This window comes from Sus scrofa, chromosome 17 (genome assembly GCF_054392235.1).
Source record: "Sus scrofa isolate SSC_HxYL_T2T_F1_AM1 chromosome 17, Sscrofa_HxYL_maternal_Yorkshire_Landrace_v2.0, whole genome shotgun sequence".
Lineage (NCBI taxonomy): Eukaryota > Metazoa > Chordata > Mammalia > Artiodactyla > Suidae > Sus > Sus scrofa.
In genome coordinates, this window is record NC_139399.1 from 55998008 (window position 1) to 56015446 (window position 17439).

The window sequence follows — 17439 nt, forward strand, 5'->3', positions numbered from 1 at the left end:
ATTTTTTGCCTTTTCTAGGGCTGCTTCCCGAGGCATATGGAGATTCCCAGGCTAGGGGTCTAATCAGAGCTGTAGCCACCGGCCTACGCCAGAGCCACAGCATCACAGGATCCGAGCTGCGCCTGTGACCTACACCACAGTTCACAGCCACGCCGGATCCTTAACCCACTGAGCAAGGCCAGGGATCGAACCGCAACCTCATGGTTCCTAGTCGGATTTGTTAACCACCGCACCACGATGGGAACTCCTACAATTTTATTTTAGACTAATATATCAGACAAGGTTCACACAATGGTCCTTTGATAATGCTATAAATAAAAATGTATGTTTCACTCATACTATCAAGAACTGCTTTGCTCTATTTTTAATTGTACCATCATAAAACAACTCTTTCCACCTTAAAACCAATTTCTACACTTTAAGGGCTATAGCAATGCAAAACAAGAACTATTCTAAACAAACGCAGTATGAACTGTAATATTTGACAGTATCACCACTGGCTGCTGAAATAATCCAGAAGCCTATACAATTTCAGTAAGTGATTACAAATGAAATAAAGCTTGCCAACAGGCCTAGTTGAAAACCAACTGACAATCAGGGATTATTAAATTGGAAATACATGATGAAAGATAATGCTACTTGGAAAACCATACTGACAATATAGTGGATGTCACACAGAACTCCCAAAATTGGGAAGGGAAAGGACAGGATTTCTCATTTAAATATATCTGATGATATATTAATACATCAGGGATATTATAACAAGTTATACTGTAACGAGTCAGGGATAAGAGAATGCTCTGCCTGCTGTTTCTAAATGAACCCCAAGCTCACTTTGCAAACTATGCATTCCTTCTTTCTCTAATTAAAATTATTATTATATCTTTAACTGTATTAGAATACTATTCCAGGGAACAGGAAAGGGGAAAACGGTGACTTATACTTACAGAAAAATGCTTACTCTGCCCCAGAGCCTGTACTGAGAACATTATGTGCCTTATCTCATGCAATCCTTTCTACAACTCTCAGAGTTAAGTACTATGATGATCTCTATTTTGCAAATGAGAAAATTTGAAATTTAGAGAAATTAAATGATTTATCGGAGGTCACAAGATGATCAGAAAGCAGCGCTAGAAGTCAAAACCAAGTCTGTCTGACACCAAAGTGCTTAACACGCTGTGCTGCCTCCAATAGGGAGTGGAAAGACCATTTTGAACACTTGTGTGAGGACTCCCTGATCAAATGCTGATGGCACCTGGAAAAGGCCCAGTGTATGCTGGTCGCTCCAATGTTTAAGTGCCCCAGACACCCAATAGAGTAGGATCTACTTATTCAATTACCACTTTTGATTTCTATCACCTCAAACCACAATGTTGCTGGCTTTTGCTACTGAAATTCTATTCATTTCAACCCCTCAGACATCGACATTTAATTTCCGGCCCTTTTTATTTCTTTTGAGGAAAGAACACTTGGCTAGGATCAGCAAATCTGAGTTCTAGCCCTACTTTTGTGTGCAGGAGTGAGGGGGTGGGATTTAGTCAAGTCATTTGATTTTTCTGAACCTGATAAAGTGATATTAGTTATGGAGATTCAAGGAGAATATCAGCTAAGAGAAAAAGCTCACGAATTTGGACTGACAAAGGCTGATCTAATATAAACCAGCAAAAAAGCTGGATCTACAAAAAAATTCAAAATACAGGTTTATTTAAATCAGGTAAAATTTCAACTCAATTGCACAAGGAGAGATCCTTAGAGAACTAAATTAATGAACTTGAAAAGTATAGTTATAATCAGTACACCAAAAGCTTCCATACCTACTACCTGTCACACTCTGTACTTGGTCTTAGATATACGGAAATATCAAGGCTCAAGTCTGTGCCTTAAAGTTCACTGTTTAATAAAGGAGAGACGCACATGTATATAGATAGTCACAATATAATTTAAAGTGGGATTATGGCAGAGATAAAGGCCTAACTTTGTGTCTGTGTGGAGCAGGAGAGAGAAGCAGGGCAGAGAGAAGACTGGGAAGGGACAGGTGAGAAGATGGGGAAGGCCTAAAAAGTAACATTTAAACTGAGTTCTGAAGAATATGCAGAAGTTTACCAGAAAAGAGAGACACAGACATCATTCCAAAACATGCAACGGGAAAGGAATGGCATGAAGGACGTAATAAGAAATACCATAGGAGGATTAATGTAGGGAATGGGAGGATAAGGGGAGAAAAAGAGAGGAATTAACAGACGTAAGCCAGAAAAATGAAAAACTGCTATGGAAAAGGAAGAAGCTGGTGTCAAGAGGGCCTTGCAGGAGGCTATGAACTGAGCTACCATAGAGTTTCAGTGAAGCTAAATTAAGGAAGGCTTACTACATGTATATTATCCAAAAAAAGGAGGGAGGTATTTAAACCTAAGACATTCAAAAATTATTGCCCATTATAATAATGGTCTTCAAGGATCACTGGTTTGACACTGAAGGGAACAGGTGGGAGAAAAATATTTAAAAGGCTATGATTTTACCTTCAATAAAGGGAGATAAAATGAACTAATGGCCAGAAGAATCAGTATTTAATAACCAACAATCCACAGCTTGGGAAGAAAGAGACAACAAACTTACCTTTCCTTATTTTTTCCCTAATATCTTTAAAAAACTAATTGTGATTAAAAAAACATATAACATACACTTACCATCTTAATTATTTATAACCTTACAGTTTACTGGTGTTATGCACATTCACGCTGTTGTGCAACAGGTCTCCAGAACTTTATCATCTTGCAAAACTAACTCTCTTATACCCATTAAACAACTCCCAATTTTCTTTTCATTCTTCACATCATATTTCTTTAGTGAAGATACATCAGCTCCACCTGAGAAGATGTTTAAAAACAAGATTCCCAGACACCGCCTTAAACTTTTAGAATCTGAGGATGAAGCCTAGGAATCCATGTTTTAACAAGTTTCTCCGGTGATTCTGGGCAGGTATTCAGGAACTACAGTACTACTCTATTAGCTATTTATCTCTCTAGAGTATACATAGCATATGCTTAGGTCGTCTATTTAGAAATCCCTCTAAACTCTTGTATTCAAGAGGAAATAACTCAGAAACATAACCTGTTACAGAGAATATATCACAATGGTTAAAATCTGTAAATATATATAGTCCCTGAAAACAGTTTAGAAAGTATACTCAAACAGCAACCTCCAAAGGAAATGGGATCATTAACCTAAGTTTCTGTAGTGCTAAAGGTAATAATAATATCCAATTATTAGGTCAGTGCCCCCTGCCCCAAAAGGAGGAGTGGGCAGTCCACCACTTCCCTTCAATTTCATCTGATCACTTAAATCCCCAAAGGTTAAAATTTCTTTTCCCAACCATATAGTTATAAACTAGCAGGAAAACTATTAACCACCGAGCTTGCCAATTTTTTAATAGCATGTTATCCACTTTTTTGGCTAATAAAGGGCAAGCTATCCACTAAAGTTCTCTCTAAATTCTGTAAACCAGAGCTGTCAGTATTGTTTTGCTGGTAGGGGCTACAACTTCTGAGGCATTTTGTTTTCATATCTAAATGCAACTCTTGACAAAAAGAAAGAAATGGCCACACATACATAGAATTTCACATCCACATCGCTACAAGCAAAGTGGAACAAACCTGAAGTTAAGCAGACCATGAACTGTAGTAGGTTTGCTTCCTTCTCATTAGGTGAAAGCATGTGACTGATGTGAATGGAAGGAATTAAAATATCAAAAACTCCAGACATTCTAACTATTCCTATTACATCTAGTTCAAACTATGAAGTCAAAAAACATTTCATAGTTAAAATTAAGGTCTTGCAAAAAAAAAAAAAAAAAAAAATAATAATAATAAGGTCTTGCCCGAAACAAATCCATTAAGGTAAATCCAACCATAAACCAGAGCTGTCAATTTCCATCAGTAATCTGTATACAAACAGATTAGTACTAGAATCTGCTTCCACCCTCCATTTCCACTGAAAACTCATTTCTTAAAGCCCTAAATCGGATTCTCAAAACTTTAATGTACATAAGAACTACATGGATGGCTTTTGAGAGGAAGATTTTCTAGTCCCCACCTCCAGAGATTGGTCAGGGGAATAGGGGTAGGGAGCTGCATTCAAGGATCTGTATTTCCAACAAGCTGTTCTAGCGACTCTGATGCTGTCCTAATATAAATTTCCCAAAGGCTGCAAAGAGTTCAGTCATATGTTTATAAGCCTAATTTTTAAAATGGAATGAAAATCGTGTTTTTCCTATTTTTTCTCTTGACTATCAGAATTTCTGAAGATTAAAAATAAATTTCTTGTATCCTCTTTGACCCTAAGTATCTGTTATTACTAACTCAATTTCCAATTGCATAATTAAGTATACTCACTTAAAGCAAAATCACTTATAATTCAAGGTTCTTCAAAGCTTGCCCACTAGCTAAAGGATCAACCTAATCTTGAGTAATTCAATAATTCCAGATCCAAACCAGGGGACCACTCAAGATATGTTTTATAGCTAAAGAAAGTTATAAGACATTCTGCTTTATAACTGTTCACCAATGCAACTTAAGTTTTCCCGATCCTTGCCTAAAGATGTTGGTTTTTACATAGGTCAACAATAATGTGGGTTTGAATGTGAAATAAAGGGAAAAGAGTCTTATGGTCTAGAGCAGTTTTGATTCTTTGAGGGGAATTATTTTCTGAACATAAAGTAATTAGTCCAGTTGACCCGTTATCTTTTATTTTTTAGTGCTAGGATAAAGAATGAAAATGACTATCACTATAAATATTCATATCTGGTGGTAATGAAACCACCATTTAAAAAGCAGCAGGCATGCTGGTATTACATATTTAGCTGTCAGTATACTTCATATTTCCCTAATGTGCTGCTGCTTCAGACAGTGGCCTTACTCTAATCCTTTCATTAACCCTTCCCATTAATGAGAATAACATAGAGGGTAATCTTCTGTTGGTCACTGCCCTTTTAACTTCTTCATAGTTTACTTTTAATTCTGCTTTAGCTGAATAGCCTAGACACATGCTGCTCACAACTCTTTTGGCACAAGAAAGTTGATGGAGCTTTAAAAGCGCTTGTCTCATGATACATGGTAATCATTAGTTAACCCCAAAGTACAGAGAGCAAACCGAGTGTGGCAGGAAGAGCAGTTAGTTTGGAAGAACACCGAGACCTTAAGGTGTTCACAGAGGAGAGCAAGAGGAAGGCACTGTGATACCCTCCGCTCTTGGACATCTATATCGCACATGTTCAACACCTTAAAGCCTCTAAGACGTTCTGGAGTAAGGACAATGCTTTACCTCAACATTTCCCAATCTTGCTTGACCACAAAATCTTTTATTTTCAATAATATCTTGAATATGTTCTACTAATACGTGATTTGGGCAAGAAATCTAGCCCCTCTAAGCCACTGCTCCCTCATATGAAAAAATATATAATAAGACTGGTTTAGCTAACAAGATGATTAATGGGAGAAAATGAGTTGGTATTTGTAAACCCGCTTTGGTATTTGTGAACCAGAGGCACTGCTGGTTTTCTGTTATCATTACCAGCCTGGAAGGAGAGCAAGGAAGTGAGTTTAAGAATAGATGTTTCATTCCTCAGCAGGAGAGGGAAAACCAAAGAAACAATGTAAACTGAATGGAATCAAATATTAAATATACTTCCTTCAAAGGTTTTCCATTCTTAAACAGTGAATTCCACCAATGTGCACAGTAGTAATAAGCTGTACAAAGGCACTGCCATCTGCAGGCCAGAGAGACTGAATGCTTGCCATGACTATTTAAAATTAAGTTGCAAACCATCAGGTGCTCCTTCTCAACAGACTTCTAAAGTCTTTCCAAAAAATGTTTATTCTTAGCTATTTTTTTTTTTTTTGTCTTTTTGCCATTTCTTGGGCCGCTCCCGCAGCATATGGAGGTTCCCAGGCTAGGGGTCGAATCGGAGCTGTAGCCACCGGCCTACACCAGAGCCACAGCAACGTGAGATCCGAGCCGCGTCTGTGACCTACACCACAGCTCACGGCAACGCCGGATCGTTAACCCACTGAGCAAGGGCAGGGATCGAACCCGCAACCTCATGGTTTCTAGCCGGATTTGTTAACCACTGCGCCATGACCGGAACTCCCTATCCTTAGCTTTTGAGCACTGGTGATAAGGCTCCATTTGCTAAAGTTCTGAAACTAACTGGAGCAAAATAAAATTCTCACTCTCTGCACAGGCCTGCTGCTTAGAATTGTGAGGAAAATTACCTTAGTCTTTTGTAAGTTCTACATTGTGTTCATACAAAGTAACTCCAAGGAATAGGGGATTTTTTACTCAGCCTTGGAGGGGAGAAAAAAAACCCTTGAATGGCCTGAGCTGACTTCTGACTTTTCTCTCGATGAATTAAAGTAAATCTGGGGGGAGGGGGAAGAGTTCTCTAGTGGTGAAGAGGGTTAAGAATCTGTCGTTGTCACTGAAGCAGCCTGGGTTGCTGCTGTAGTGCAGGTTCTACCCCTGGCTGGGGAAGTTCTATCTGCCGTGGGCACGGCCATAAATTTGCTCTCTCACACACAAAAACAGAGCTTAAATACAAAAGACTGTTAACTGATGAATAACCTGTCAATGCCTTTTTCAAAGTGTGATGTTCACAGGCGTGCGCCACTGGGTCTTCCACTGGGTCTTCTCCAACACATTCTACAAGGAAAAATCACTGTTTCTATGTTTTAGGTTAAAAGATTGTGTCAGAGGTTTCAAAGACTATCTGGAAGGTGACAGATGAACTAAAAGAAAGGCAAAGAAACCAGAACGATGGAACAGATGTCAACATATAACCAAGTGATCTCCAGCACTCCAACGCAAAGCTTGGGCTTTACTGTTTCAGAAAAGTCAACGTGAAAGTTAGTTTTCACACCCAGACTGACTCATACAGAAAACATTAAATCGAGAGTTGTCAAAAACCCAAACTGCTCCATCGGCGTTTGCAGACACATCTTTTTAAACTGTCAGGTAACTATGACACCACAAGGCTGCAAGAACAGAGGAAGCACATCAGGGTGCCCTTGAGCGCACAGTTCCTGCAGTTCTCTGGGACTATCCCGCCTTAAGTCAATAATGAGGAGAGTTTACAACGACAAGGCTTAGAATATTAATTACTACCCCCCCAGATCCTGAGACATTTCATGAAATCTGCTATGCCTCAGGGAGAAATTCTGTGCACAAAGCTAGACAGAAGGATCATAATTAACCCCATACTCCTAGAGCAGCGTTTCCCAAAGCGTGGAACGCAGAATAATTTCAGGAGGAACAAGGACGCACCGTTTATTTTTAACAGATAAGTATTTATTTTTCAATGACCATTGTACGGTTGGTGATTTACGTTTCCACCTTAAACACACATTAAAACGGAGGGGGAAAAAGAAGTCAGCTTAAAGAAAAAAAGTAACATTTGGTAAATAAATAGCAGTACACATGAATACACGGACATAAAAGTGCAACGCGAGAGACTGAAATCGGGGTAACGTCGTCCTTAAAAAAAAAAAAAAAAAAAAAAAAAAAAGCCCCCGGCGGGTTGCCTGGGTGCGGAAAGTGCTCGGGGTCCGGAGACGGAGGGTCAGCAAGCTGGGACGCTGGCTCGGTCGCTAGTTGCCAGGGTAACCTCGGGCCCGATTTCTTTCCCCGTTTTCTGGGCGCAGGTCCGTATTATAAAATGGGTGGGTGGGGTCACATAACAACGAGACGTCTCGAGGATGCTGTCAGGGGGCCGCGAGGCGGCGACGATGGGGGACGGAGCACTCGGTTCGCCGCCCCGCGCCGCGCGCCCCGGAGAACGCCCGGTGAGGCCGGCGCCTCGGCCCTGGTTCGAATCCCGACTGCGCCACCGACTCGCCGACGACCCGCAGGCGAACGACTTCGCATTTCGAGAAGGTGGCGCGGAGTGTGCAGCCCTAGCCTACAGAAGAGCCTGGACGACTATTACCGGCGGGTCGCGCACAAACTGGCGGCAGCGGTGCGGCGCCACGGCCCAGAGTCCACCACCGGCCGCCCTGGCAGGCCGGGCCTGCGCCGGACCGGAGCCAAAGGAGGCCGCGCCCCGTACAGGGCATGCGCAGCCCCGCGCGCACCCGGAGAGGAGCCGAGACCGTGGCCGCGCGTCGAGCGGGCCCTCCCGCCTCAGCGTCCCCATCCGGCCCCGACCCCCTCAACCGCCTGCCCGTCAGCCCCACGCCTCGGCGGACGGCTACTGCTTCCCCGCACTCACCGCTACCAGCGCGGCGGGCTCCCGGCCGCTCCTTCGCCTCAGGCCCGCCGCTGCCGCCTCCGCTTCAGCCCACCTGCCCGCCGTAGGACAAAGGCGCCACCAACCGACCGGCGCGGGCACGAGGCAATGGCGGCCGGGGCGGAGAGTGGGGGCAGAGGGCGCGCACGCAGCGGCAGGCGCGGCAATGTCGCAAGAGCGCTCAGGTTTGCGGCAAGGCTGGAGCATCGATCTCCTTAGCAATGAGGGCGGGGAAGTGGGTTGGGCGGCAGTTGGAGAAGCGTGGGGTTGCTTAGTAACGGCGTCCCCGGCTGAAGCTGGGTCCCAGGCCCGGTTCCCTATATCCTAAAAGGGCTTCGCCTTTCTTTTTATATTCAGGGTGCCGCCTTTCCTAACTGTAGAAACAGATCCTTTGAATCCTAGAATACTTTGGAGTCGCCTCACATAAACCTCAATACCTACAGATGTTTGTATTGGGGACTAGTTTATACATTCCTATAACTTCTGGATCACAAGGAGCAGAAAGGTAGAGAAAATGTTTTAAGTTAACGTTTAAGTAGGCTGTGTTTCCTGTTAGTTTCACTGACAAGAGGCAAAAAGCTTCTGGTGATATTCTTGACTTCCTTCTGGAATATTCATTCAATGTCAAAATAAATTTACCAGAATGTAGTTGTTGACTGTGAAGCACATAAAATGTTGTATTGTTTATTTAATCTGTAGAATATATGTGTCACAGGGAATGGAGTTTGCTCACCCAATTGTAAATACACTCTATTAATCACAGTGATGGCTATATGAATCAGGTAGGCTTATTTTTATTAGTTAGGAAATGTCCCAGACCCCATGGGGTCTCATTTTTCTCCTTGTGAGGAGTGCATGCAAAATAAAAATGGTGGCTGTGGAATATGAACACTATGGGAAATAAGATTTCTTTGACACTAACTCATATGCTCTTTCCTTCACTGATTTTCAATCTGAATGTTTATTATACACCTCCTAGGTGGCTCTAGGATTTATTATACACCTATTTGCTAGGCAATAGCATGAGCAAATGCAGACCCATCCCTGCTATCTTGGAGATTACTGTCTAGCAGAAAGATAGAGTTAGGCGGATAATCACACTTGAGTACAAACAAAAATAGCTGAAGGAGAGAAATTGAGAGGCACTCTATTGTCTACTTTTTCTCCTTGTGAATAGTGCAGGATGTGTCTGATCCTATCAGCAGATATGCTTGACCTTTGGATCCTCATAATTCATCACGGCACCTGGGAAAATGGAAGCTGTCTGGTTTCCCACCTCTGCTGAGAGGTTCTGAAGGCAGAGAGGGATTCCTACTCCCAGAGATTTTCCCTTTACTTTATCCCAGTTGTTAGCTCGCTCTAGGTGAGAAGTCTCATGATTTTGTGGATTCACTTGCTTTCCTGATATCCTTTTGTGGGTCAGGTTAAAAAACCACACTTGAGGAGTTCCTGTCCTGGCTCAGTGGGTAACGAATCCAACTAGGAACCATGAGTTTGCAGGTTTAATCCCTGGCCTCACTCAGTGGATTAAGGATCTGGTGTTGCCATGAACTGTGGTGTAGGTCGCAGACATGGCTCGGATCCCATGTTGCTGTGGCTGTGGCGAAGGCCAGTGGCTATGGCTCCGATTCCACCCCTAGCCTGGGAACCTCCATATGCTGCGAGTGTGGCCCTAGAAAAGACAAAAACAAAAAACAAACAAACAAAAAACCACACTTGATGTATGAAATAGATAAACAACAAAGACCTACTGTATAGCACAGGGAACTATATTCAATATTTTTTAGTAACCTATATGAGAAAAGAATCTGAAAAAAATATATACATACATGCATGTGTGTGTATATAACTGAATCACTTTCCACTACCCCTGAATCCAACACAACATTGTAGGAGTTCCCGTTGTGCCACAGTGGAAACAAATCTGACTAGTAACCATGAGGTTGTGAATTTGATCCCTGGCCTCTCTCAGTGGGTTAAGGATCTGGCCTTGTGGTGAGCTGTGGTGTAGGTTGCAGACATGGCTCGGATCCGGTGTTGCTGTGGCTGTGGTGTAGGCCGGCGGCTACAGCTCCGATTCAACCCCTAGCCTGGGAACCTATATATGCTGCGGGTGCAGCCCTAAAAAGAAAAAAAATAAAAAGATGCCAGTAACCAACACAACATTGTAAATCAACTATACTTCAATAAAAAAACAAAGACAAATACTACACTTGATTCAGTTCAGACTCTTATGTTTCTTTCCTTGGTTACTCTTTTTTGGTGCTTATACCATAAAGATGTATGCTTTCATTGTTTGGTTGAATTAATTCTCAATTTTGGAGAGGTACCTTTTAATTTTATATTATTACTTTTTGGTTAGATATACAGGGACAGAGATTCTGTGACTCAATTCAACTTGCTATCTTTACCCATCCAGAAGTTTCACATTATTTCATTTATTCTTCGCAACAGCCCTATGTGATAGATACTATATAATTTTTTTATTATTTTTTAATTACTCAGTGAATTTATCACATCTGTAGTTGTATAATGATCATCACAATCCAATTTCACAGGATTTCCATCCCACAACCCAAGCACATCCCCCCACCCCCCACTATATAATTTTTTTAAACTATTTCTGGGCCCTCTATTCTGTTCTGACACTATATTACTTAAGCTTTAAAAAATTCTTTAACATTTCGGAGTTCCCGTCGTGGCGCAGTGGTTAACGAATCCGACTAGGAACCATGAGGTTTCGGGTTCGGTCCCTGCCCTTGCTCAGTGGGTTAATGATCCGGCGTTGCCGTGAGCTGTGGTATAGGTTGCAGGCACGGCTCGGATCCCGCGTTGCTGTGGCTCCGGCGTAGGCCGGTGGCTACAGCTCCGATTCGACCCCTAGCCTGGGAACCTCCATATGCCGTGGGAGCGGCCCAAAGAAATAGCAAAAAGACAAAAAAAAAAAAAAAAAATCTTTAACATTTCAAACACATATTAAACTACATGAAATACTACCTATCTTTCTACTCACCACTAAGACCCTCCTCTTTTCTTCCCCTCTCTTCCAGAGATAATCACCCTGATGACATATATTTTCACGTATATTGTGTACATTTAGTATAAAGGGGTGCATATGTATTTTTTAATATATATATACCCATAATCTATATTCTATTGTTTAATGTGTTTAGATACATATTATGCATCCTTACACAACTTGCTTTTTTTTTTAAACTACTAAGTTTTCAAGATTGTGTTGAAACATATAGCTGGTATCGTAGTTCTTTTTTTTTGTTTTTTTGTTTGTTTGTTTGTTTGTTTTTGTTTTTGTCTTTTTGCCTTTTCTAGGGCTGCTCCAGCAGCATATGGAGGTTCCCAGGCTAGGGGTCTAATCGGAGCTGTAGCCGCCGGCCTACACCACAGCCACAGCAATACTGGATCCGAGCCTTGTCTTCGACCTACACCACAGCTCACGGCAACACTGGACCCTTTAACCCACTGAGCAAGGCCAGGGACCGAACCCGCAACCTCATGGTTCCTAGTCGATTCGTTAACCACTGCGCCACAACGGGAACTCCTGGTATAGTAGTTCTTAACGTGTGGTCCCTAAACCAGCAATCAGCAGTAGTAAATTTTTTTTTTTTGGCTTTTTTGGGGGTCACACCCACCTCATATGGAAATTCCTAGGCTAGGGGTCGAATTGGAACTACAGGTGCCAGCCTACACCACAGCTCACAGCAACACTGGATCCTTAACCTACTGAACAAGGCTAAGGATCGAACCTGCATCCTCATGGGTACTAGTTGGGTTCTTAACCTGCTGAGTCACAATGGGAACTCCTGCAGCAGTAGTAATTTTAAGAACTTGTCAGAAAGGCAAAAACTTGGCCATACCCAGATCTATTGAATCAGAAACACTAGGAATGGGATCCAGCAACTTCTTTGTCAAGCCCTTCTGGTGATGCTGATACATCCTAAAGTTTGAGGACTACTTCTCTAAATTATTCGTTTTATTTGCTGCATAGTGTTTTATTGTATGAATCAGTCACATTTTACGTATCCGTTCCAAGGAACAGTTAGATTTCTATTATAGGGGGTGCTGCATTGAACACATTGGCATTTATCTCCTTGTGTATACATGTCAGACTTTTCTAGGCTACACACTTAGGAGTGGAATTGATGACTTTGTAGTATATCACATCTTAAACTTTAGGAGGTTTATAGCCAGATTGCTCTCCAAAGAAGCATTAATATATACACCTGCCAGCAATGAATAACTACCATTTCTAGACATCCTTGCCAACTTTTTAGTATTTTGACTTTATTCATCTATTTATCTTTTCTTATGACAATAGGTGTGAAGTGATATCTTTGTTTTAATTTTAATTTTCCTAAATTTAGTGATATTGAGCATCATTTCTTACAGGCTATCCAGGTTTCTTCCTTATTGACCTGCCTATTGATGTTTCCTGACCATTTTCCTGTTGGGTTTATTTGTTTTTCTGATTTATTGATTGATTCTTATCTTGTGTTAGCTAGGTCTTTTGTCTGTGATTTATGGATTTCCTTTGTTTGTTTGTTTGTTTGTTTGTTTTGGCTGCACCCAAGGCCTGTGGATGTTCCTGGGCCAGGAATCAAACCTGTGCCACAGTAGCATCCTGAGCCACTGCAGTGACAATGTCAGATCCTTAACCCACTGCACCATAAGGGAACACCATCGATTTACTTTGTTCATGGTGTCTCATCATGCAAAATTTTAAAATTTTAATGTAGTCATATGTTTCAATCTTTCTCTTTATGGTTTGCGGCGTTCTGTGTCTTGTGTAAAGATTCCTTCCCTCTCTTGATGTCATATAGATATTCTCCTTGGTAAATACTAAATTATGTCAGTTTTTCAGATGAGTCCGTTGAGGCACTGAGAAGCCTGTGTGACTTGCCCAAAGTCACAGAGCACTGGAGGTGAGTGACGGGCTCATGCCCCTGGGTTGCACTCCACTCCACAGATGAGGAACTTCTTGCCACCTCATTCCACTAGCTGTTTCTTGAAAGTGCTTCTACGCTTTTTTCTGTAGACTTGGAAGATGTGCAGAGCTCAGATGGCTGGCAGGTTAAGTGCAATTCTCATTTACTACATCGTGAAACCCTCTGGCTCTAGACTTGATGATTCTTAAAAATATTTTGAAATTTTTCAAATGATTTCAGATTTACAGTGGAGTGGCAAAAAGTAGGATGAAGAAGTCCTGAATGTCCTTCACCCAGATTCCCCACATGCTGAGCATTTTGCCTTGTTTCAAATATAGCTGTTTCTCTGTAATATCTCCGTATTATCTAATCCAGTTTGATTCAGTAATTAGTATCTCTATATTACTTCTGCAGTATCTTTGCCTTATCAAACTTATTTTTTTTTTTTTGTCTTTTTGCTATTTCTTGGGCCGCTCCCGCGGCATATGGAGGTTCCCAGGCTAGGGGTCTAATCAGAGCTGTAGCCACCAGTCTACGCCAGAGCCACAGCAACGCAGGATCCGAGCCGCGTCTGCAACCCACACCACAGCTCACGGCAACGCCGGATCGTTAACCCACTGAGCAAGGGCAGGGACCTAACCCGCAACCTCATGGTTCCTAGTCGGATTCGTTAACCACTGCGTCACGACGGGAACTCCATTGCCTTATCAAACTTATGATTTGGATTTCATCAATTGTCCCACTACTGTTCATTAGAGCAAAATAACTTCTTTTTCTGGTCTGGGATCCAGTCTAGGGTTACATGCTGCCTTTGGTTTTCAAGTCTCTGCCATCTCCTTTAATTTGCAACATTTCTTCAGTCTTTCTTTGTCTTTTGTGACCTTGACATTTTTTAAGAGTCCAGGCTATTTATTTTATTTTATTTTTTTAGGGCAGCACCCATGGCATATGGACGTTCCCAGGCTAGGGGTCGAATTGGAGCTGCAGCTGCTGGACTATGCCACAGCCATGGCAATGATGGATCTAAGCCACATCTGTGTCCTATGCTGCAGCTTGCAACAATGTCAGATCCTTAAGCCACTGAGCAAGTCCAGGGATCAAACCTGCATCTTTGTGGACACTAGTTGGGTCCTTATCCCACTGAGCCCCAGTGGGAGCTCGCAGGCCATTTATTTTGTAGACCATCCCTCATTAGACCCTGTCTGATGGTTTTTCATTGCTAGATTCTAGTTATACACTTTTGACAGGAATACACAGAAGTGATGCTGTGTCCTTCTCAGCTAGTGATTTTCTTTTGACTAGAACCCTCTAAAATATTCTGTGCATAAATGCATTTTTTCAGGCAAAAGGATTAATATCTCCTATTTCCAAAATCTCAAAGGGTTCACATGACTAATAAAGGCCAAGGAATTCTTCATTCCTCCAAGTCGGTCTTGGTGGGAGCCCCTGGCCAGTGAAACCTGCTGCGACAGGCGAGGAGAGAGGCATTGAGAGTGGGGACAGACAGGACTGCAGCTTACTGTCACAGGCTTCACAACACCCCTCTCCCCAGCCCACCATGGACCTGCCTGCCTATTAGTGGAATTTACCATTTATGAAGACTTGGTGGATCAGAATCCAGGCTGTGGAATCCCACATCTGACGTCTACAACTCTGCTTCACCACTTCCTAGCTGGGCAAATTTGAGCTTGTTCTTTAACCTCCTATGTCTCATTTTCTTCATCTGTAAAATGGAGATGATAATAGGACCGACCTCATAAGGTTAGTATGAAGTAAATTACGTTCAGTGCAGTAGCACACATCATACAAAAAGCTCTTAAAATCATGCCTGGCTCACAGTGCAGGCTCAGCAGCTCACAGCTCTCATCTGGGTGCACTTTGTGACACCATGTGCCTTTTTATAGATTTGCTTGTGCTAACAGTTGTTAAACCATCTCTAGAAACAGAGGCCCTTGGATTTCCACGGACCACTCCATTCACAGGTGGACAAATGAAATAAATGTAACTGGAAACTGATCAAGGAGCCCATGTTCCCCAGGACATTGGACTGGGGGTGGAGGGGACTTTGTTGTGATGATTCTGAATTCCTGGTGGGCCCCCACGGAGCTAATAGCTCCTCAAAGCAAGATTCTGGCAGCAGAGTTTGTCCGAATGGGTCTGCCCTCCCCTGCACTTGGAAAAGTGCTGTTGTACATTGAAAGAGGTGGCTCCAGAACTGCAGAACGGTTACCCTAAGGTCCCTCCCAGCCCAGCCTCCGTGATATACCCATTCATGTCAGGATAGCTCTATACGACTGTGGTGGCCAGAATATCGTCCTCCAAAAGATGTCCACATCCTAATCTCTGGAGCCCGTGGATACGTCAGTTTAGGTGGCACAGGAGTTTGCGGAGGTCATTAGATTAAAGATCTTCAGGTGGGGAGACGATCCTCGATGTCATCAGAAGAGTCCTTATAAGAGAGACGTAGGAAGGCCAGAGTCAGAGAAAGAGATGTGATGACCAAAGCAGGAGCAGGGGAGAGAGAGAGATGGAGGTGGATACAGATAGAGCGAGGGAGGGAAGCAAGGAGGGATTGGAAGATGTTATGGCACTGCTGGCTTTGAAGCTGGAGGATGGAGCCAAAAGCCAAGGAATGCAAGAGGTCTCTAGAATCTGGAAAAGGTGAGAAGACAGATTTTTCCCCAGAGCTTCCAGAAGGAACACAGCCTTGCTGACTTATTTTTGACTTTTGACTTTCCTCTCTCTAGAAACTTAACATATATGTTTTTTCCTTTGCTAATTTTACCATGATTTACTTTCCCCTTTTATTTTATTTATTTTTATTTATTTATTTTTTGTCTTTTTGCCATTTTCTTGGGCCACTCCCATGGTATATGGAGGTTCCCAGGCTAGGGATCAAATCAGAGCTGTAGCCGCCGGCCTACGCCAGAGCCACAGCAATACGGGATCCTGAGCCGCATCTGCGACCTACACCACAGCTCACGGCAATGCTGGATCGTTAACCCACTGAGCAAGGCCAGGGATTGAACCCGCAACCTCATGGTTCCTAGTCAGATTCATTAATCACTATGCCACGACGGGAACTCCTACTTTCCCTTTTTAGTAGCTAAATCTTTACTTCAGTTGAGAATGATTTTGATGTATGATGTCATAAGTAGATACCATTTTTGTCTCTCTTCTTTATTATATATCATTCTTTTCTACAGGAGGATTAACTTAAAGACTAATCATTGTTTCCATCATATCTCTGTTCCTTTTGGGGGAAATCCATACCATTTCAATTATTGTCACTCTAGAGAGAATAGATTTAGTTATCTTATTTCCAGAGCCCTGTGAAATATACTTGTAAAAACCTTTAAAGAGAATTATCTTTGATGAAGGTAAGTGAATCTTGTTTGTGCTGCTCAGGTGAACAGGGAATCTAGTTAATGCCCCCTTCCCTTGAAACTCTAAAAGGATCCATCTCCTTATTTGCCTAATTTCCCTACCACTAGGTTGGGGTGTAGAAAAAGAATAATTATAACAAAAAAAGTTTAAGGATAGGGTCAGAGAGTAGGACAGTTCAGCTGAGCCAAAGGCTTACTCTTTCCTGGAGATTATAATTCAGTGAGTCTAGGGCAGAACTTGAGAATCCGTATCTTTATTTAAAAAGCTCTCCCAGGTTTGCAAACCACTGGGCTGGGTAATTAAAATTTCAGAGATAACATACTTAAAAACTATTTACCATGTTTCAGAGTCCACCACAAATAACTCCAAATGAGAATGTTAAGTCTCTCTTATGAGGGTTAGACCTGGATAACTGTCCAGGTCAGTAGAAAGAGAATCTGAGGATGAGGGTTCCTGATTCAAACTTAGTGATTTAAAACAACCATTTTATTCTTGTTCATAATTTCTGGGAATCAGAAACTTGGGAAGGGCTTGGTTGAGAAGTCTGGCTCAGAGTTAGTCAGCCAATGGCTGCAGCTAGAAGAGCAGGGGGAGGGAGCAGACGCTGCCTGGCTGGACACCTCTCTTCAGATGGTCTCAGGGCCTCTCCACCTGGTCTCTCCACGCGGGCCAGTCTGGGCTTCCTCACAGCCAGGCAGGGGCTGCACTGCCTTCTATGACATAACCTTGGAAGTCATATAGCCTCATACAGTTGACCAGATTCAGGGTGGGGGGGGGGGGAGACACAGGCCCACCTCTCAATGAGAGGAGGAGTATGGTCCTACTGTAAGAAGA

The 17439-nt window shown here is 42.5% G+C and overlaps 1 protein-coding gene and 1 long non-coding RNA gene across 7 annotated transcripts in view; both read right to left on the reverse strand.

Moving 5' to 3' along the window:
• The window catches only part of NCOA5 (nuclear receptor coactivator 5), a 32439-nt gene extending 24054 nt beyond the window's left edge, over nt 1-8385 (reverse strand). For all 6 annotated transcript variants that reach the window (XR_014832454.1, XR_014832452.1, XM_085004073.1 and 3 more), the window contains exon 1: nt 8258-8385. The gene's annotated coding sequence lies outside the window, so the exon portion shown is untranslated. The remainder of the gene's footprint in view (nt 1-8257) is intronic.
• Nucleotides 8386-14807: 6422 nt separating this feature from the next.
• LOC110257463 (uncharacterized) overlaps nt 14808-17439 on the reverse strand; it is a 51457-nt gene continuing 48825 nt past the window's right edge. The window contains exons 3-4 of the long non-coding RNA XR_014832455.1: nt 15485-15667; nt 14808-14941 (exon numbers count right to left, since the gene is read on the reverse strand). This is a non-coding gene — a long non-coding RNA (uncharacterized LOC110257463). The remainder of the gene's footprint in view (nt 14942-15484; nt 15668-17439) is intronic.